This window comes from Choloepus didactylus, chromosome Y (genome assembly GCF_015220235.1).
Source record: "Choloepus didactylus isolate mChoDid1 chromosome Y, mChoDid1.pri, whole genome shotgun sequence".
Taxonomy (NCBI): domain Eukaryota; kingdom Metazoa; phylum Chordata; class Mammalia; order Pilosa; family Megalonychidae; genus Choloepus; species Choloepus didactylus.
In genome coordinates this window covers 54,331,790-54,353,631 of record NC_051335.1, presented here as the reverse complement: position 1 = coordinate 54,353,631, position 21,842 = coordinate 54,331,790, and the positions used below count along the sequence as shown (strand labels likewise).

Genomic DNA, 21,842 nt, shown 5'->3' with positions numbered 1-21,842 from the left:
GTTTCTTGTTTACCTATAGGCTAAGTTACCACAGATAATTTTGTAATATAATGATTTCATGTTTTAAGAACTGTGTGCTGAGTCCAAATGGTGTAGTGCAAAATAGGCTTTCTATGTTTAATGATATAGCGAGACAATAGCTCAAACAACTGAACTCACTACTTGAGATTTAACTTTGAGAAAGATAACTCTTGAGATTTAACTAATACCATTCTATTCCATCTTGTTCCTCACCATTTGTGAGGATGAAGGAGAACAGTGGTACATATAATCTGAATCAGCAAATAACCCACAAAACATTTCTCAATACAGTATTAAAGCCACCCTAGCCTTTGGAGGGATAGAGACATCAGTTTTCTATGAAAAACATCAGGCTTGATAGAAGAACCATCCCTCTTCTTTAAATAAAAGCACCTCCTTCCTAACATTGCCATTCTTTGCAGTAAGGTTTTCTCTCAGAATCATAATTAGTATTATAGTTTATTGGCTCTGACATTTATGCTCTTGCTATGTTATATTCTTGGCAGTTGTGGAAAAAGAGAAGTATGAAAAGAATACAGAAGGATGACAGTAAAGGATATAAAGCACAGTAGGTAAAAATTTCCATAAAACTAAAAATACTGACCTTCATATACCATGGAGACAATGGAAGATTGCCTTTGTTTAATTATATACCTATGAAAATGATGTTAGTTTTGTCCTTAAGACATTGCATTAAGTACAGCATGCTAAATACTGTACAGCTCTTCCCTGATGTACAGACTGGTTGGGGTTAAATTTTTGTTTATTGTTCACAATTTGTAATTCATAGCATTGAGCTTTTGCTCCCTCAGAATTTCTGTTATGGAAGATTATAAGCTAGTCCACAAAACCCAACTTAATGCACATTGATGAAATATGGCATTTGTAATTGAACTGGAAATTTTAGAATTTAAACATTAAGTAAATAAAACAGAATAAAGGTGAGCAAGAAACCATTTTCCTTACTTTTATATAAAAGCATATTTAATCACAGAATGAAAACACTATTGGACTTTTTGACTTGGTGACATTCTTTCTTTAAATCCATTTTTAAAAAACTTGTGTTTAATTTTTTCTTGGTACAGTTATATAATTGGTTTCACCTATACATTTCATATCAGTGATGAGGTATGGGACTCAAAATGAAATGGAGAGAAATTTTATCAAGATGATCAGGTGTAATGAAGAGTTGAAAACAGTGGAAAAGAAAGAAGGTGCATATGGAAGAAAGGCAAAAGGAAGAGGAAAAGCGAGGACATGGTTCTCTCAGGCGGAAAAATGAAGGCAATCAGAAGTTATTGGAAAAGACAGTTTCTCTGCTATAAAGTAGTGCTAGCAACAGCAAGCTGTCAGGAAGGGTGGTTGTTTATACAGTAATTCTGCATAGAGTGTCCACAACTCAGTTATTTGTAATGCAGAGAGTACTGCACAACAATCATATTTCACTTTCAATATTTAAATTGGATTTATTCCATAGAAGTTAATGGACATGTCTTTTAAGATATGTATGGTCTTTGGGGAGATTTAATGCAAGTTGGAGAAAAAGTTGTATAGATAATTATAGTTCACAATGAATCAAAACTGTTCTCTTCCCCATGAAACCAAGCTTAACTTTCTTATTGCTAAGGGTCATATTCAGTGAGTAGTATTCAAATGACCATACTGGTTGTTTGTGTTTGGGTGTCTATTCTGATTGGCTGGTACCCAGCCTCCACTGGTTGTTAGATATTCTAAATATCATCTCTTCAACTCTGCCTTTAACCAAGACCATCCCATTCTTGCACATCTGCCATCTAGGACTCTGCAGGGGAGTGAGAAGAAGCCTCGCTGGAGCTCAAACCACCTCAACTCCCCAGCAAGATTCTAGTGAACCATTCATTTCACATAGGAGACAGCCTTTCAATTGGCACACAGCATTAGGAGTAGCAACTCCAATGGCTCAAAAGCCATTGTAATAACTAACATTGCATCCAATAATGGAAGTGCATGGAAAGTGCAAAGGAATAAGAGAGTTGGATTCCCCAAGCTAGAGACATCATCATCTACCTCAAATGGCATTTAGAAACTGAAAAGAGACAAAGGGAAGTGTTTTGTTTTTTCTTTAAATTTTAATCATTCCCTCTTCTCTCACCAAAGGGTGCTTTCCCCATGTCTTCTGATGTTCTCATCTGTAGAAGAAAGCTGGAGAGAAGATGCCTATTATATCTTCTGTTCCCCAAAGTGGCTTGATTCATTTCTTCCCAATCTTTTTCTGTGAACATATGTTCTCTCTTCATTAATTGTACTTGAAGCCAGGCCATCGATTTAACAAACTGAATAGCACCAACGAGAATTTGGTACACTGAATGTCTAAAGAAGCTCCCCAATTTTGCCAGTTTTCTTAGTCTTTGTATTTCCCTTGAGAATAAAAAAGTATATACGAATTTTTCTTAAATGGGAATTTCTTTGTATAAGACACTGATTTTCAACAGATAACATCACAGATTTCCGACGAAACTTGCCATTCAAATGCAAATTATGTTAATGACAATGTTTGGGTGCCTCAGGTGTAATTTGGATAATTTAGCAGTATAACAGCAATGAGTAGCTGTATGTTAATGTAAATACCACTTTCAAAATTATGATTCTTGGAAGTGCCTTTAGGAGGACTGTAGAAGTTGCTTGCTTACAATAGAATAATTTATAACAATTTGTGTCAAAGAGACTTAAATGTGCACTTGATTACAAAACAGTTTCATCAGTTTCCTTAAATGTTTGAGAATTTTGTCCCTTTTTGCATCCCTAGCCTTTAAAATGGTAATTTAATTATTTGGATTAACTTCTGTAATAACTCTGTTTTCAAGTGCACCTTCTTTGTAATTTTGGTCAAATTACATATTCAGGTGAAATTAGAGTTCTTTGTACCTTTGAAATTATTTTAAAATAAGCTTTAAACTTTGTACTTTATATTTTAAAAGTATTCTATTGTATACACAAATTTGATTATATTATATGTTATGTTAACTGCACATGTTCATTATTTGACACTATCTAGGCAAAATGTTTATGGATCTGCTAAGAATCATGACTGAGAGGTGGAATCAACTGAACTATAATTGAATAATCCTGTATTTTTCTAAATATGGTTTACCATTATTCCATGATTTTGGGTCTGCTTATATTGTTAACTGTTCTTTAATTTCTATATTCTATGATTAATTTTTTAACTTTGATTACATTACTTGATAAAAAATAAGTCCCTATTACATATTTTTCTTATCTGAGTCTTGTTTTAAAATTACTAAGATTCTAGTATTTTACTATATTAATTCTATAAGCATTCTATTTTTAGTTGCATCTGTCACTGTATCTTTCATTTTATATTGCTGTTTTTTGTAATATTTAGCCTTCACTATAACCTGTGTGTGAGCTATAGAAAATATTTAGCCCTTCTGTCAAGAAGATGACAATTTGGAAGATTATGAAATACCATTTTCTGGCAATTTTTAACAGAAGCATAGATATCTATCTATATTAACTAGGTGGTCTGTCAAGGTTTTTTTTGGTCCTGAGCCTGTGTATGCGAGCATATTGAATATAGAGAAAGTATTTTCTAAATGCCTTTAAAAAAAAGGTAGGTTTCCTTATCTTGTTATTTTAATAATTTGTTTTCCTATTGGATGAAGTTAAAAAGGGAAAAAAGAAGGAATTAAATACACTGAACCCATTTCTAAATTATAATGTATGGCTCTAATCTTTATTCTTGGTTTATTTCATATGCTATAAATTGGTGACTGACAATTGTTAACTAACAATTCGTAGGATCATTTTGCCCAAAGTACCCATACTTCGTTGTTTTTGTTATTAGTAATCATGTCAGTAACCATGAGAATTTGCACACTTAGGAATTATATTTGTATTGTCATCAGTGTTTACTTGTCCATACCAATAAAGTGCGGATTACCCTTGCTCTGGGGAAGAGCTATTTCCTGCTAGCCTCAGGAAGGGGCTCCATTACCTCAAACTGGAATCCCTTCCACTTAGGTGATTTAGGCAATCAGTTATGGATTTACACAACTTAAAAGTATATGAAATACCAACCTGCTACTCCTATAATTGGATTAAAATGTTAACTCTAAGGTGCTGATGCAATATTAAGCCAAACATTTCTAGAGGCCCACAATTTATTACTTTATTTTCCTAGTTCTTTTATATTACAATTATATTTTAGTTTTTTTTAATTTATATAACTACCAGGTATAATAAGCAGTTGAAAAGATATTTTGGTCATTTTTTTAAAGCAAATCAGCTGCTTAAAAATTTCAAATTCTTCTTGAGTAAAAATCTATGAAAATAAGTGTGTGAGTGTACTAAGAATTCTGTGATATTCTATCCTAACTGGACTGTTATTTTACACAGAAGAGTAATGTGTCTCATTTCAGCTTCCGAGTAAAAGGACGATTTTCTCTTAACCATCTGCCAATCTGTTAGCAGCACAGTTGCATTAATGTTTGTCTGACATTGCAAACACACACCCTGACAAAATTTAAAAACATTTGAATCCTTTGCCTGTGACCTGTCTCTGTGTGTATTCGCACACAATGACACTCATATGGTAGGTTTGTTTTGTGATTTATTCCTTGCATTATATTTGCTGATGCTGGTAATTCTATTTTCACTGCTGAACAATCAGTTATTAGAGCATTGAAAAGATGCCTTATTGAAGAAGGGCCTCTTCATAGCTGCCATTCTTTGCCTAGTTTCCATGCTCGGTGTATTTTACTCTGTTTAGGGCAAATTGCCCTGGGCTCATTTTGACTCCAGGCAGAGCCAAAATATGCTGAGAGAAAGAGAATTGCTCAGGAATGCTACATTGCCCAGAAGATACCAGAAACTAACTAAACTACAGAGGTAATTTGATATAGATACATCCATTCCAAGCCTCAAGAAAGTGATTCCCTTGCTTATATTTTCAGATAACTAATGTGGAAAATAACTTCATCATCAAAATAACTGTCCTATTAAATTTTTCCATTATAAGCAGTAAATTTTGAAGAAACCAAAACGAATGATAATAACAGTGATGCCTGTTTACATAAAAGGAAAATTTGGGGGAAAAGGTACTAGAAGTTTTCTATTTGTGGATCTCCTAGCTGAGGCACATTTAATAATAATGAATGACAAGTGGCTCAAGATGTACCGTAAGTGCATAACCTTCTATTTTTTTCAAAATTTCCATCTGAAAGTGGTGTTTTAATTTTTTTATTAGTTTAATAGGTCGCTTTAGACCATTGTGTGGAAGTTGGAAGGATTGCCAACACCTACAATCTGACAGAAGTGGATAAATATGTCAATAATTTTGTCCTGAAAAATTTTCCTGCTTTGCTAAGCACTGGGGAGTTCTTGAAACTCCCTTTAGATCGTCTTGCCTTTGTGCTTTCCAGTAATAGCCTTAAGCACTGCACTGAACTTGAGCTCTTTAAGGCCACCTGTTGCTGGCTACGCTTGGAAGAGCCTCGAATGGACTTTGCTGCAAAATTAATGAAGAACATACGATTTCCTCTGATGACACCACAGGAGCTTATTAATTATGTGCAAACCGTGGATTTCATGAGAACTGACAATACTTGTGTGAATCTGCTTTTGGAAGTCAGCAATTACCAAATGATGCCATATATGCAGCCAGTTATACAGTCAGACAGGACTGCCATTCGGTCTGATACCACTCATTTGGTTACACTAGGAGGAGTGCTGAGGCAGCAGCTGGTTGTCAGCAAAGAATTGTGCAAGTATGATGAAAAGGCCCATGAATGGAAATCACTAGCCCCCATGGATGCATTGCCGTCATTGGAAATTTTCTCTATGTCATCGGTGGACAGAGTAATTATGAAACAAAAGGGAAAACGGCAGTCGATACAGTGTTCAGATTTGATCCCCGTTACAATAAATGGATGCAAGTTGCATCTTTAAATGAAAAGCGCACCTTTTCCACCTAAGTGCCCTCAAAGGTTATCTGTATGAGGTCAGTGGGCGAAATGCAGCTGGTGAACTGCGTAAGTGTGTGCATATATTTTAAGCATAGAAACAAATTTCTTTATCCTGAAATACTTCTAAAATAATAAAATAAGTGGTTCTGTAAAATTAAAGGCAAAATTATTAAAAAGACCCCCTTTTGAAACTGTTTCTCTCAGAAAATAATAGAGACAATCTGTATGCTTTACCTGGCATAAAGGTTTCAAATTATATCTTATAAATAAATCAATATGCTGCAGAATATTTTATTTGTGTAGAATATATGGTTTTCATCTTCAAGGTTCAACTGAAAAAAAATGTATATTCCACTAGTTTAAATTCTAACAGAATCTTAGGCAGAAGTTTGGCATATTTCCTCATTTTCCAGGATATTTTACTGAGCACTTTAAAATTCTCATTACAGAGGACTGACATTTGTTGTTTCCTCTTTCACATAATGTTACCTCTGTTACCTATTGAAGACCACAAAATAAGATAGTTTTCTTTATAGATTGAATATACAGTGTTCAATATTATTGAAAGTTTATTTACTGTATTATGATTTGTGACTATTAAATTTGAAATTATTCTCTCTTAATTAAATACCGAACAGTTTTCTTCATTTAATGGTCACTTTTCTGCTTTCCTAATCTAAGATCGGTCTCAACTACAGTTCAACGTAGCAATATTTTGGTTATACATATTAAGAGTATATGGTATAATTTTCTTATTTTGGGTAAAATTGGAATATGATAGCTTTCCGGAAAGGATGTTGGGAAGACCACATTTTATATTGTGACATATATCATTAAATCATTACCATTGTTGTTTCACATATACCCTCCTTCATTTATTCTCTGTTATATATAGATCCTTGTAATTAACCAGTAATCCAGGATCCATAAGGCTGGGGAAGTCTAAAATATAGCATTGGGTTAAAATTAATTAAGGGTAATTCTCAGAATCTTTTTTCTCAACATTCTAAGCATTAAAAGGTGGCTTAAGGGATTCAAGATCAAGCTATTTATTTGGAAAAAAAAAACAAAAACAAAACTGCTCTCAACTATTATACTTTACAGTTTTATAAAGCCCTTGCTTGTTAGAGACATGGTCTTACTATCACTGAACTTTTCTACCTCAAGGTTTAACTTTTGATGGTTATGGTGATATTTTATCTAAGACCTGACTATCTAGATTGTTGGACTTAGTGGCATGATCATGAGCTATATAAGTTTCCCAATATATTTTAATAAAAAAGGCTTTTAAAAACATTTGAGGCTTGAGAACCCTTAGTATGGAATTGTCATTTCAAGTGTTCTCAGTCAGTGCTGACATGATACTTCCATATTGTTATACAATTTTAAATTTATGGTGTCTGGAATTATCCAGAAGATACAGAGGCTTGGTTGTAGTTTCTTAGAAAAAACACACTTGTTTCAGACAGTCCTTAAGAGTTCACTTATAATTATAGGTCATCATCCCTGGCAGTCATTTGTCATTTTGAAACTTCTTTTCTCAAAGGAAATAGCTCCATTTTTCAAAGTTGGTGCTTGCCTGTTAATGTTATTACCCCTGTTAATATGCAGCTACTATCATTTAATATATTGTTCCTAATATTAATTAAAGACTCTTATTCTCCTGGAATTTTGTAATCTTCAGGCCAAGGAAAGACATTACATAAAACCAAGAAGGCAGAGGCTTTATTTTTCTGACTTACCTTGTGCCCACTGAGTTCCTCTTATGTTATACCAAAGTGGGAACAAGAAGTAGAGTGCCCTGTCTTGTCACACACTTTCATTGATTATTATTGAAGTAACAGAACCTGAAGATGATATTTATCCTGTCAACCCCCCCAAAATATTAATGAGTTCTGAATTTTATCCACTAATAATTTTTCCTTTGTCTTAATATGCAAAGTATTTGTGTCAGTTGCCCTTTCCAGTTTTCTTGGGCCCATTGTTTTAATACAAAACATTAGATTCTGGTTCTAAAGAAACTCTTGCTTATATTTCTTTTTTTTAAATTCAATTTTACTGAGATATATTTACATACCATACAATCATCTCCAGTGAATAATCAGTTGTTCATAGTACATTATATAGTTGTGCATCCATCTCCACAATCAATTCTTGAACATTTTCCTTACTCCAAAAAAATAAGAATAAAAGTAAAAAAGAACACCTAAAACATTCCATCCCCCCATCCCACCCTATTTTTCATTTCATTTTTGTCCCCATTTTTCTACTCGTCTGTCCATACACTGGATAAAGGGAGTCTGAGCAACAAGGTTTTTACAATCACACAATGACACCATGTAAGCTGCATAGTTATGCAGTCATCTTCAAGAATCAAGGCTACTGGGTTGCACTTCAACAGGTTCAGGTATTTCCTTTTAGCTATTCCAATAACACTAAAAACTAAAAAGGGATATCTCTATCATGCATAAGAACGCCCTCCAGAATGACCTCTCGATTCCATTTGAGATCGCTCAACCGCTGAAACTCTATTTTGTTTCATTTCGCCTCCCCATTTGCGTCAAGAAGATTTTCTCAATCCTATGATGCCAGGTCCAGGCACATCTCCAGGAGTCATGTCCTGTGTTGCCAGGGAGATTTACACTCCTGGGAGTCATGTCCCACATAAGGGGGAGGGCAGTGAGTTTACCAGCTGAGTGGGCTTGGAGAGAGAGAGGGGCCATATCTGAGCAACAATAGAGGTTCTCTGGAGGAGACTCTTAGGCATAATTATAAGTAGGCTTAACCTCTCCTTTGCAGTAACAAGCTTTATAAGGGCAAGCCCCAAGATCAAGGGCTTGGCCTACTAATTTTTTAGTCCTCAATGTTTGTGAGAATATCAGTAATAACTCAGGTGGGGAAGTTTAATATTTCCACATTTTTCCTCAATTCCTCCTGGGGGCCCTGCAAATCCTTTTTTATTCTCTGCCCCAATTACTTCGGGATATATCAGGGTTTCACACTAACCTATACAAACCAACCAGATCTCACTCCCAATTCAAAGTTCCATGTAATTATGGTATTTGAATAAACTGACCATACCAGTTAAATTACTTGGTGTGCTATAGAAAAATATAAATCATAAACCAAATAAACATCTCTTGCCTTGGTCTCACACAGAAGTTGAAGTTTTAAAAGATAGTCAATATTGTCCTTTACCCTTTGGCCTGATTTGCCTTAGTCTTAACCAGATCCACTTCACTGAGATTTCTAATTGAAGTCTGAACTCTTTTTCAGTTTTTTAAACAGTTGCTGTATGAGGTAACACTGACATTCATATCTGCTGAGCTCTAGCTCTGAGTTTCAGGTGTCATACAGATACCCAAGTTTCCATAGACTGACCAGGTTAAACACAAAGAGCTCAGCATTACAGAATTTCAAGATAACCATTACAACTCAGGAATAGAGGTGAGTGCTGTAAGAGCTTACAATCTAGGGACATTACAATAAGTGTTCCCCTGATAAGCTGTGCTCTAATATTCAATTCTGAGTTTAAACAATCAGCAGTTTAGAGTATCACATGTAGTTGTGCATTCATCACCAGCACTTGAACCTATTCATTACTCCAAAAATTTTTTTAAAAAGAGTAATAAAAAAGATAAAATAAAAAATAAAAATACAATACAATACAATAATAAGGTCACACAGCAACAGCACCATCAAAAATCCAATACTCCTCCCTTAAATCCCCCTCCCATAGACATTTAGCTTTGGTGTATTGCATTTGTAACATTTAATGGAAACATATTACAATGTTGATGTTAACCATAGACTCCAGCTTACATTGATTATATTTTTCCCCAATACCATCTGTTCTAGTTTGCTAATGCTGCTAGAATGCAAAACACCAGAGATGGATTGGCTTTTATAAAAGGGGGTTTATTTAGTTACACAGTTACAGTCTTAAGGCCATAAAGTGTCCAAGGTAACACATCAGCACTCAGGTACCTTCACTGGAGGATGGCCAATGGTGTCCGGAAAACCTCTGTTAGCTGGGAAGGCACGTGGCTGGAGTCTGCTCCAAAGTTCTGGTTTCAAAATGGCTTTCTCCCAGGACATTCCTCTCTAGGCTGCAGTTCCTCAAAAATGTCACTGTTGCTCTTGGGGTGTTTGTCCTCTCTTAGCTTCTCTGGAGCAAGAGTCTGCTTTCAATGGCCATCTTCAAACTGTCTCTCATCTGCAGCTCCTGTGCTTTCTTGAAAGTGTCCCTCTTGGCTGTAGCTCCTCTTCAAAATGTCATTCACAGCTGCACTGAGTTCCTTCTGTTTGTCAGCTCATTTATATGGCTCCACTGATCAAGGCCCACCCTGAATGGGTGGGGCCATGCATCCATGGAAATATCTCATCAGAGTTATCACCTATGGTTGGGTGGGGCACATTTCCATGCAAACAACCAAAGGATTCCAATCTAATCAACACTGATATGTCTGCCCACACAAGATTACATCCAAGAATATGGCTTTTTCTGGGGGACATAATACATTCAAACTGGCACACCATCCCTTTTTCAACACTTTAAAAGGATGACATTCATTTGTTCTCCCATATGTGAGAACATTTTTATGTTTGTACATTTAGTTACCGGCATTGACCACTCTAGGTTTCTCTAAGTTACACAGTCCCAGTCTTTATCATCTATTTTTCCTTCTAGTGTCATACATGCCCCTAGCCCTCCTGTTTCAACTTCTCTCACAGACATCTTTGTTTGGTGTACTTACAATATTGTGCGACCATCACACAGTATTGTGCTATCCATTTCTGGATCTATACAATCAATCCTGTTGAACAGTCTATACTCCATCATCAAATGCCCGATCTCTACCATCTTTCTATCTCCTGATAACCTGTGTTCTCAGCTTTAACACTCAAAATTTGCTCATTAATATTAGTTCATGTTAATGAGCCATACAGTATTTGTCCATTTGTTTCTGGCTAACTGTGCTCACCATAACTTCCACAAGGTTCATCCATGTTGTTATATGTTCTGTGACTTTGTTCTGTCTGCTAGCTGTGTTATATACAATCTGTTTATACCACGGATTGTTTATCCGCTTGTCTGCTGATGGGCATTTGGGCTGTTTCCATCTCTTTGCAGTTGTGAATAATGCTGCAATAAACATTGGTTTACAAATGTCTGTTTGTGTCTTAAGTTTCAGTTCCTCTGAGTATATACCTAGCAATGGAATAGCTGGGTCATACGGCAAATCTGTATTTAGCTTCCTGAGGAACCTCCATACTGTCTTCCAGAGTGGTTGCACCATTCTACATTCCCACCAACAATGAATATGTGTGCCTCTTTCTCCACATCCTCTCCAGCACTTGAAATTTTCTGGTTTTTAGATAATGGCCATTCTGGTAGGTGTGAGATAGTATCTCATGGTGGTTTTGATTTGCATTTCCTTGATAGCCAGTGAATTTGATCTTTTTTCATATGTTTTTGAGCCATTTGTATTCCTTCTTCAGAAAACTGTCTGTCCACATCTTTTGCCTACTTATTAATTGGTTGTTTGTCTTTCTGTTGTTGAGTTGTAGGATCAATTTATATATTTGGGATATTAAACCCTTATCTGATATGTGGTTTCCAAATACTGTCTCCCATTGTGTAGGTTGCCTTTTTACCTTTCTGAAAAAGTCCTTTGATGTACGAAAGAGTTTACTTTTGAGGAGATCCTATTTGTCTATTTGTTCTTTGGTTGCTCATGCTTTGGGTGTACAGTCTGGGTAACTACCTCTGATCATAAGATGATTAAGATATTTCCTTTCATTTTCTTCTAGAAGTATTACAGTCTTGGCTTCATAGAATAAGTTAGGTAGCTTTCCCTCCTCTTCAAATTTGTTGAAGAGTTTGATCAGGATTGGTACTAATTCTTTCTGGAATGCTTGATAGAATTCACTTGTGAAGCCATCTGGTCCTGGGCTTTTTTTTTGGGGGGGGGAGCTTTTTGATGACTCACTAGAATCTCTTTACTTGTGATTGCTTTGTTGAGGTCATATATTTCTTCTTGAGTCAGTGACTTTATTGATTTTCTTAAAGAATGAACTTCTGGCTTTGTTGATTCTCTCAGTTGTTTTCCTGTTCTCACTTTCATTTATTTCTGCTCTAATCTTTTTTCTTTCTTTCCTCCTGTTTGCTTTGGGGTTAGTTTTCTGTTCTGTCTCTGGCTCCTCCAGCTGAACATTTAATTCCTCAATTTTTGCTCTCTGTTCTCTTTTAATATAGGCGTTTAGGGCAATAAATTTCCCTTAGCACTGCTTTTGCTGCATCCCATAAGTTCTGGTATGTTTGGTTTCATTTTAATTTGCCTCAAGATATTTACTAATTTGTCTTGTAATTTCTTTCTTTACCCACTAGTTGTTTAAGAGTATGTTGTTTAGCCTCCATGTATTTGTGAATTTTCCAACCTTCTGCCTGTTATCAATTTCTAACTTCATTCCGTGATGACCCAAGAAAGTGTTTTGTGTAACATCAATATTTTTATATGTGTTGAGACTTGATTTGTGACCCAACATGTGGTCTATCCTAGAGAAGGATCCATGAGCACTTGAGAAAAATGTGTATCCTGCTGTTGTGGGATGTAGTGTTCTTTAAATGTCTATCAAGTCTAGTTCATTTATCATACAATTCAACATCTCTGTTTCCTTATTTATCCTCTGTCTAGATGTTCTATCCATTGATGTGAGCATGGTACTGATGTCACCAGCTATATTGTAGAGGTATCTACTTCTCCCTTAAGTGTTGTCAGTGTTTGCCTAATGCATTTTGGAGCACTCTGGCTCAGTGCTTAAATATTTATGATTGTTACATCTTCTTGATGAATTGTCCCTTTTATGAATCTAATGTGTCCTTCTTTGTCTCTTTTAATTGTTTTACATTTGAAGTCTAATTTGTCTGATATCAACATGGCTATTCCAGCTTTTTTTCTGGTTGTTGTTTGCATGAAATATCTTTTTTCAAACCTTTCACTTTCAACCTATTTTTTGTCCTTGTGCCTAAAGTGAGTCTCTTGTAGACAGCATATAGGTGGGTCCTGTTTTTTTTATCCATTCTGCCAGTGCGTATTTTATTGGGGAATTTAGTCCATTAACATTTAGTGTTACTACTGTAAGGGCAGTACTTTCTTCTACCATTTTGTCTTTTGAATTTTATATGTCGTATCTTATTTTTTTCTCTCCCTCCTTTTACCCTTCCTGATGCTCTTCATTTCTACACTCTTCTCCAAACCTCTCTCTCCTGTCTTACTGTCATCCTTTAGCACTTACTTTAGTATTTCTTGCATTGCAAGTCTCTTATTCACAAACTCTTTCAGTGTCTTTTTGTCTGAGAATATTTTAAATCTCTCCCTCATCTTTGAAGGACAGTTTTGCTGTGTATAGAATTCTTGGTTGCTAGTGTTTCTCTTTCAGTATCTTAAATATATTATACCACTGCCTTCTCACCCCCATGATTTCTGTGGAGAAATCCCTACATAGTCTTTTTGAGCTTCCCTTGTATGTGATGGATTGCTTTTCTCTTGCTTCTTTCAGAATTCTCTCTTTGCCTTTAACATTGGGCAATCTTATTAGTATGTTTCTTGGAGTAGGTCTATTGGGATCTATTCTGGGATATGCTGTGCTTTTTGAATCCATAATTTTATGTCTTTCATAAGAGCTGGAAATTTTTCAGTTATTATTTCTTCTATTATCCTTTATGCCCCTTTTCTCTTCTCCTTCTGGGACACCCATAACAAGTGTATTTGTGTGCTTCATGTTTTCATTCAGTTCCCTAAGTCTCTACTCTTATTTTTCCATTCTTTTTCTTATCTCTTCTTTAGTGTGTATGATTTCAGATGTCCTGTATTCCAGTTCACTGATCCTTTTTCTGCTTATTCATATCTGCTGTTGTGTGTCTCCATTGTGTTTTCATCTCTTCTATTGTGCCATTCATTCCCATAAGTTCTGCTACTTGTATTTTCAAGCTTATGAATTCTTATTTATGTTCATCCAGTGTCTTCTTTATATCCTTCATCTCATTCACCACATTTTCCTTCAGCTCATTGATTTGATTTAGAAGATTTGTTTGGATATCTTTAATTAGATGTTTCAATTCCTGTATCTCAGTTGAAGTGTTTGTTTGATCCTTTGGCTGGTCCACATTTCATGTTTCCTAGTATGGCTTTTTATTTTTAGCTGTCTAGGCATATGATTTTCTTGATTAGTTTATTCTGAAGTTAGTTTTCTCCTTTGTACCTAGGGTTTTCTTGTTGGTTGGCTTTGTTCTCTAACTGTTCTTTGGTGTTTAGGTAAGCTTATTCCAAACCTCCAGCATAGCTTCTGTTTAGTTTATCAGAATTTTTCAGCCCTTGTTTTTCTGGTTCTTGCCCTGCCTGTATGTAACCTTTTTGTGAGAGGGTCTCCCCAGGTATCATCAACCCCAATCAATATTTTTCCAGTCCAGACAGGCCCAGGTCTTAGGAGGAGTGTGAACTCCATATGAAGTTTCCCTGAGAATGAGACCCTGCTGGTTGTGAGATCCTCTTGTGAAACCTCTAGACACTGTTCTTTTCCTATTCTGTTTAGCTGGTGGTGCTTGTCAGCCTGCAGCTCACCACTGGTGTAAAGAGATGTGGTGCCTTTAATTCTCAGCAGATCCTGTCCTTGCCAGGGGACATCACTGATTCAGGGTATTTCTGTTATTCAGTCCCTAGGGTCTGAGTTCTCTGAATAAGGGCCACCACTTGAGCTTGCCCACCCCTTGTCTTGGGGAAGTTATGTCCTTTAGGGGATTATCTCTCCCACTAGATTTATTGCTTTGTCCCCCAGACCTATCTTAGCTCTGCCCTTGCCTGGGACCAGCTGCTAGTTGCAGATATCTGAAGCTTTCTGTAATGAGCTACTTAGAATAGTTTTTTAAAAAAGGAAATCCCTTTTCAAGGCCTTTCCCCATCTCCCAAATTTTGTCAATCCCAGTGTAGACTATTTAAAGATACACCTTTTAGCCTATTATCTCTTTCACCTGAATATTTACTCTCAGACAACTTTAATTCTGCCCTTTCCAGAGGCAGTGTTGAAGCCCGAGCTGTCTAGCAGCTCTGATGGGCTATTGAGAAGTAAAAAACAAAGAATTAGACAGAAAGAAAAGAAAAAAAGGGGGAAAAGACATTTCAGAGCTGGACCCCAGCTCCCCGGGTTTGGAAGCAAGAATCAGAGTTGGTACCCATTTCTGTGTGTGCATTTTTCTGGGATCTCAGCCCTTTCCCAGTATTCTGAATACCTCCAACTCCAAAAGTCTCTGTTTTTTTCTTTTGTTGTTGTTGTTATCCCTGCCTCTTCTCTGCTGGACCAAATTCTCCTGGTTCCTTTCATGCCTGCTCTTGGTTTATCTGGGCTCAGAGCTTTTATTCAGCAGTCTGAATTTGTTAATTAATTCTGAAATTGGGGCCTGGTCGAGTCTCCCTTCTTGCTCTCAGCACATATTGTTTCTTTTTCCCTCAGGGAACCAGCTCCAAGATAGTCTGCTGTGCCTGTAGGGGAGGGGCTCCAGACCCCTGGCCGGGGAAACTTACAGTTCTTTGCTGTGATCTCAGCCATTCTACCTTTTCCAGACTGGTATATAATGTGTGTCCAGTCACAGAAGTTCCTGAAACCGCTGTTCCATACAGTTCCTGTCTATTTATCAGCTGCCCTAGTAGAGTAACTAAATTCCATACCTCACTACTCTGCTGTCTTGCCCCACCCCCTGTCTTGCTTTTATTTCTAAATGCTCCAGCCACAGGCTGAAGGTTTCACTCTTCTCCTGCCCCATAAACATCTCACTTTCTCTATATAGTGTTTTTGTGGGGAATTACCCCCAACTAACAGCTGTTATACTAAGTTAACATTCTTATATTAACTGTTTACACTGATACCTTCATATGCCTTTGTAAACAAAGGACATTAGGAATGGCTGGCATGAAAAGGAGATTGATGGGAGAGTCATTTAACAATTTAACAGGTTTATCAGTACCAGTACATCATTTATTCTTCATACACATAATAAGTATTGCTTATATACAATTATAGAAATAAATTTGCAAGACATTTTAGATCATATTAATGCTTTTGACATTTAAAATCTTTTTCATTGAGACCTAAGGAAAATTTAAGTCCATATTACATGAAAGACTAGAAGTGTATATGTGAGCTGGCTTATTGCTGGATATATAATCCCTTGGAGATGACACTTCCCTTTGATAACTGTTACAATAGGAAACCAAGGGAGACTTAGAGTAGCTGTCACCTAAGTGAAAAAGGAGTCAGTTATTTCTGGCATCTTTCAAAATTATGTCACATAAGATATTGATCTTCCATTGAGGTTTTCTATATTGAAGAAGAATATGGCAGCTCATATATCTTTAGCTTCAGTTAAATATTAGTAAACAGAACTTTCACATAATGAAATAACATAGAAAATGCTATAGGTATTTTTCAAATAACTGTACAGTAATATAACCAAAACTTATCAAATAACTCAATATTCCTTAATGGATTTGGGATTTTCTTGATGAAGCAATACATCACCAGTTGGCACTCTAGGATCCTGTAGTCCAACCCCCTCTATGGGAAGTGTCATTTTTCCAAATGGTTTTCTTCAGGCACAGTTTATTTCATTTCCTAATCTCAAAGACTGAGAAAGTTCTACATCATCCCTTGGAACTGATTCCTGACCACAGTGGACTCTCCCAAGAAAATAAGAACCCCTGGTGAGATGTGTGATCTTAAATCCCAAGTGTAACTCTTAAATTGGAGGGTGTCTGTGAAACACCAGACCACTACTAATGAGTGGATGGATTCTCTAGAGTAGAAGTCAGCAAAGTTTCTTTGTAAAGAGCCAGAAAAGAAATATTTAACTTTGTAGGCCATATGATCTTTGTCACAACTACTTAACTCTGTTATTGTAGCACATTAGTAACCATAGATAATTTATAAGGAAATTGGGTGGGGTTGTGTTCCAATAAAGATTTATTTATGGGCACTGAAATTTCAATTTTATAGAATTTTCACCTCATGAAATAATATTCTTTTGATTTTTTTCAACCCTTTAAAAATATAAAAACTGTTCCTAATTTCAGATTATAGACTATACAGAAACAGTCAGTGGACTATACTTGGCCCACAGGTTCTAGGTTGCTGAAATCTGCTCCAGATTTTCCCAGTTGCTTCATTGCTATTTCCACATACCATGGACTATGATGGAAACACTGCTTCATGGCTCCAATTCCTTGCCTTGTATCAACCCTTGCCCTGTCCCCGAAAAGTTGTGGGAACTCACCTTTTTGGCTATCTTGTAAATATGGAAAATAGAAAGGGTGTGTGTATACTTTTCTTTACTTACATGCACTCATTTTAAAACTAAGTCCTGTAGATTTTTAATCCCAACAGTGCTTCTACATGGACAAAGTCTAAAAATTGACCATGAAGATTAAAGGTTTGGAAAAGCTAAAGGATATGGATTACTTAACTGGAAGAAGAAAAATTTAGGGATGGCTGTTTTATAGTTATTATGGTTATTGGTGATTGATAGCCATTTTGCACTGATGGACTCCCAGATGAGAGAATCTAGATGGCTTCTTGTAACTCCTATTAGGAAAAATGAAATTAATTCACTGACACAAGAACACCATTATGTTTCTACATAGGAAAGATATTATAAATCATTAAGCATGATTAGCTATTCAATTTCTAGCTATATGGTGTAAAAGAATAGATGAAAATAATTGAAATTGCATTAGAATAGATTAAATTAGACATAAGGAGGAAGTGTTACACTCTAGAAAATATCGAAGTTCAAGACAGAGTCCCGCATTAAGAAAAATATAGAACTATAGTGAAACCTGTCTTTGGCAACACAGAGTTGGAAAAGATGATCTCTGGAAATGTTTTTCAATCCGTTTTCTGAATAGGATATGTGATTAGATTCCTTTATATTATCAGATAAAATCTTTCCATTAATTACTTTGCTGATGCCACGTACCAATCAATATGTATGCTAGGTCTTCCTTACATGGGAAGGGATAGAGAGAAAGAGAGAAAGAAACAGAGACTGGGAGAAATGTACATTCAATAGGATTTTGCTTGTCAGTTGGGTGAAAGTCATGCTGAAAGCAAATGGAAATGGATATTGAAATAGACACCCAGTGGTTGGAAGCAGTTTAAAACAGTATCGGAGCATGTGATGATTTTAGCTTGTCATTAACTGTGTAGCAGCCCTTATTTTGCAGGATCCTGCTACTTAATGGAAGGGTTAGAAGAAACAGAATTGGTGAGAGTGTGAGCCTGAAGCAATGAACAAAGATAACAAGAGAGTAGATCAAAATGAGAATGGTAAAAACCTTTGAAACAGGACTCAAGTTTATAAGCTAAAGTAAGTGGAAAAGGAAATTAGTAGAGGATTATGAGAAATGGTATAAAATGGGTGTAGTTAGAGGAGAAATTAGTACTTTGCATGGTCAATTTGATAAAGAAATGAAATTATTGACTAGGACAGAAAAGTAATCTCTCTCTTTCTGTTTCTCTAGTTTTACTGGTGGTCATATTGGTTTTTGATATGATGATGCATCAGTTGGGCTTGCATTTGACTGCATGTAAAAAAACCATTCCAGTGGCTTGATTAAATAGTCCTATTCAGTAGGCTTCTACATACATGTCATTGGCTGGAACTATGTCTTACGATCAGCTCCAGGTGTAAAGAAACCTAAAAATCTGAATTTTGTTTTAAGCTTAGTGCAATAGTTCCCTGAGCAGTGCTGTGGTTCTATTAGTGAGGAAAAAAAGTTGGAGACAAGAAATTAGGTTAGCAACTTACCCTGCCTGCAATAAATAGGATGGACTTTTCAAGTCAATTTAGGCTTCATACTTTGGACCAAAGTCCTCATAACAGTTATATTTCTTTCTGACTTTTAAAAAAGGATTACATTTTCCATCTGTCTAGACTGTCATTATTTTATTCCAGAGATTATAACATTGACTGAAAGATATTTAAGTAAGTTGTGGTCAATTCTCCAAAATGCTTTATGTTAAAAATGATAAATTTATTACTGAGAGGAAGCACCCCTAATAAAGACCTTAATTTCATACTATACTGCTAATCATCTTCTGGCTAAGAGCACTACTGTCTGCCATGGTAGTGGGACTTTAAAGTGTAATTGTGGAAAAATTATTGTCAGTGTCCATTTGTGGTCTGGATTAGAAGTCAGGCATTAGCCTTAAGTCCCTTCAGTAGATAAACCAGGCAACCTAGGTACTTCTATTCTTTAGTAAATTTAAAATGTTGCTTCATATATATTAATGTTTGTTTCTATGGAGTATGTCAACAGGGGGACCTAAAATTGAGGTTTTTTTCTTCCTCATGATTTGTTTTCCCTTATTTTCTTCCCATGTTTTTTTAGAGAAAAGAAATGGGAGAGATGTCCAATTATAAAAATGTAACAGGATATTAGAAGACCAGAAATTCCAGTGATTTCTGCAATTACAGAAATGTGTTAGATTATTACATTAAGATACTAGTCGAATTTAGTTTTGACAATTATACAAGACTTTTTCATACATGTAATAGGTATATTCAGTTATTTGGACTTTATTATTGTTCCAGCTAAAAGGAAAAAGAGTTAATTACTAAAATTGAGGTTAAAAAGCATTTCTTTTCTTCTTTTTAAATAACAGCTACAGTAGAATGTTACAATCCAAGAACGAATGAATGGACCTATGTTGCCAAATGAGTGAACCCCACTATGGCCATGCTGGAACTGTGTATGGAGGGGTAATGTATATTTCAGGTAAACAATTATCATGTGAATGAAACTGATATAATACTTACACTTTTATATACATGGCCATCTTTTCAAATAGTGATAATAGTAATCCAGAAAAGTGGATAATCAAAATATAATTTCTGTTAATTTTAGAAGATATTGTTGTATGTGCATTTGCATAGAATGCATTTGGCATTCTTCAAATTCTTCAGACTGGCAGCGAACCAATCTTGTTGTAAATGCATAACTTGGAAGAAATTGGAAAACATTCATTTTCTCCGACATGCCATCCCCTCCCCCTATGCTGTGCTCTAATAACAACCATTGAAATTCACTCTAGCAACAATTAGTTTATGTGGTTTAAAATGCAACTAAACTCTGTGAGGAAGTATATTGTTGTATAGAATATAACCTCTGCTGTGCTTCAAAACATGCTTCTGATGTGCATAATAATGTTCATTCTCTTATTTTAGTGCAGCTCATAATACGTGTTTCCCTTTCTTAGCATTATAATGGGGTTATACTATAATATCACGGCCTAAGTAATTCTGGGCTGATTACCAGTATTTTGGCCACATGCTGATATATTTTTTCTATTAAAAATTCTGAAATGGTTGCAGTTTATTCACTGTGTCCTAGTAACAACATTCAATCTTCAGCTGTTGGTGTTCAAATCATCCTTCTGTAGACTTGAGAAAAGACTCTTTCTTAATGTAATGATCTTCTCTGGTTTTGAAATTTTACTTTTTAGGTAGGATCTTATCTTTTGTCCCTAACACAATTTAATTTCAACAGTTTTTCCCCTCTTTGGAAGGCCTGACAATGCCAGACCAATAGTTACATTTTTAGAGAACCAAGGGGTTAAGCTGGCATTTGTGGTGTGACTCCCTTAACACTAACTTATGAAATCTGTAATTAAGAAGGATCTGTGAAAGGCCTATAGTGGGTGATTGCAGGTTTCTGGTGTTGAAATCATGAGCTACTACAGGATGGCTTTTCTTGAAAAAGCCATCCAGGAGATCATATGCCTCACTAATCAAATATTTTACTCCATCTATGGGTGTAGCTGCTATGTCATTTTAATGAGAGCTCCAAATTCTTTGGGAAAAAAGACATTCAACTTGTTTTAGTGGTGCTTTGGCATAACTAAAATATATTGTAGAAATGACCTTCTTAATCAAGGGCATGACAGGAGCCATAGCTGATTTTCAAGCAAGCACACGCCAGTTTCTTTTCTGGGAATTTTGTAAAGTACAAAAAATATATGAAACAGTAGAAGAAAAGCACGGTTATTGCCATCTGGTCACAGGATACTAGAGCATTGAATGTTATGACTAAATATTCACTTAGTTCTCTTCATTGTTTACAGAACATATAGTCTGATATTTTCATTAAAGAGACTGAATTGTATGTGATCTAGGAATATGACTGTAGATAATATGTACTCAATAGGTCAGCAACAAACTACTGCACAATAAAGTCCCACACTCAGCATTCTAATTCTTTAGCTTTTAAAATGTCTATGACATTTAGCAGCCTCACTCTACCCTCCAAAAACTATAAAAACAAAAAAACTCTCAATATGTTTATAAGCTTGCACATTATAAGCTGGCATCTCACTTTCAGATTTTTCAAGGCATTTTGATTTATCTCATTTTATAACACTCAGTCTTTATGAGATCCTAACTAGAGTAGATATCCTTATTTAGCAGGTGAGGAAACAGACACCTAGAAGTTAAAATGCTCTAGCCTAGTCAGTGCTCAGCATCCAGAATGTATCCAGTAAAATGCAATAACCAGCTAGGAGTGAAAGATTCTTTTTATTTGGGACTTAATGATGGCACCACTCTAAAAGTAGCCAAAATAAAGTTTCATTCAGTAAGACCTTTTAAATGCCATGAGTTGCCATTCATGAAAGTGGTAGCAATAATATGTTATATTTCAGTACTTTATTTTTAATCCAGAGGAAGTATTTACAGAGAGCAGACACATGTAAGATAAGCTAATCAATAGTGATATATATATAAATATATATATGTATGTATGTATG

At 35.6% G+C, this 21,842-nt stretch overlaps 1 protein-coding gene and 1 pseudogene across 1 annotated transcript in view; both read left to right on the top strand.

Moving 5' to 3' along the window:
- Positions 1–21,842, top strand: part of LOC119524142 (coagulation factor VIII-like) — a gene marked incomplete at its 5' end in the record, with an annotated part of 623,301 nt that overhangs the window by 192,846 nt on the left and 408,613 nt on the right.
- LOC119523973 overlaps positions 1–21,842 on the top strand; it is an 84,951-nt pseudogene that overhangs the window by 62,529 nt on the left and 580 nt on the right.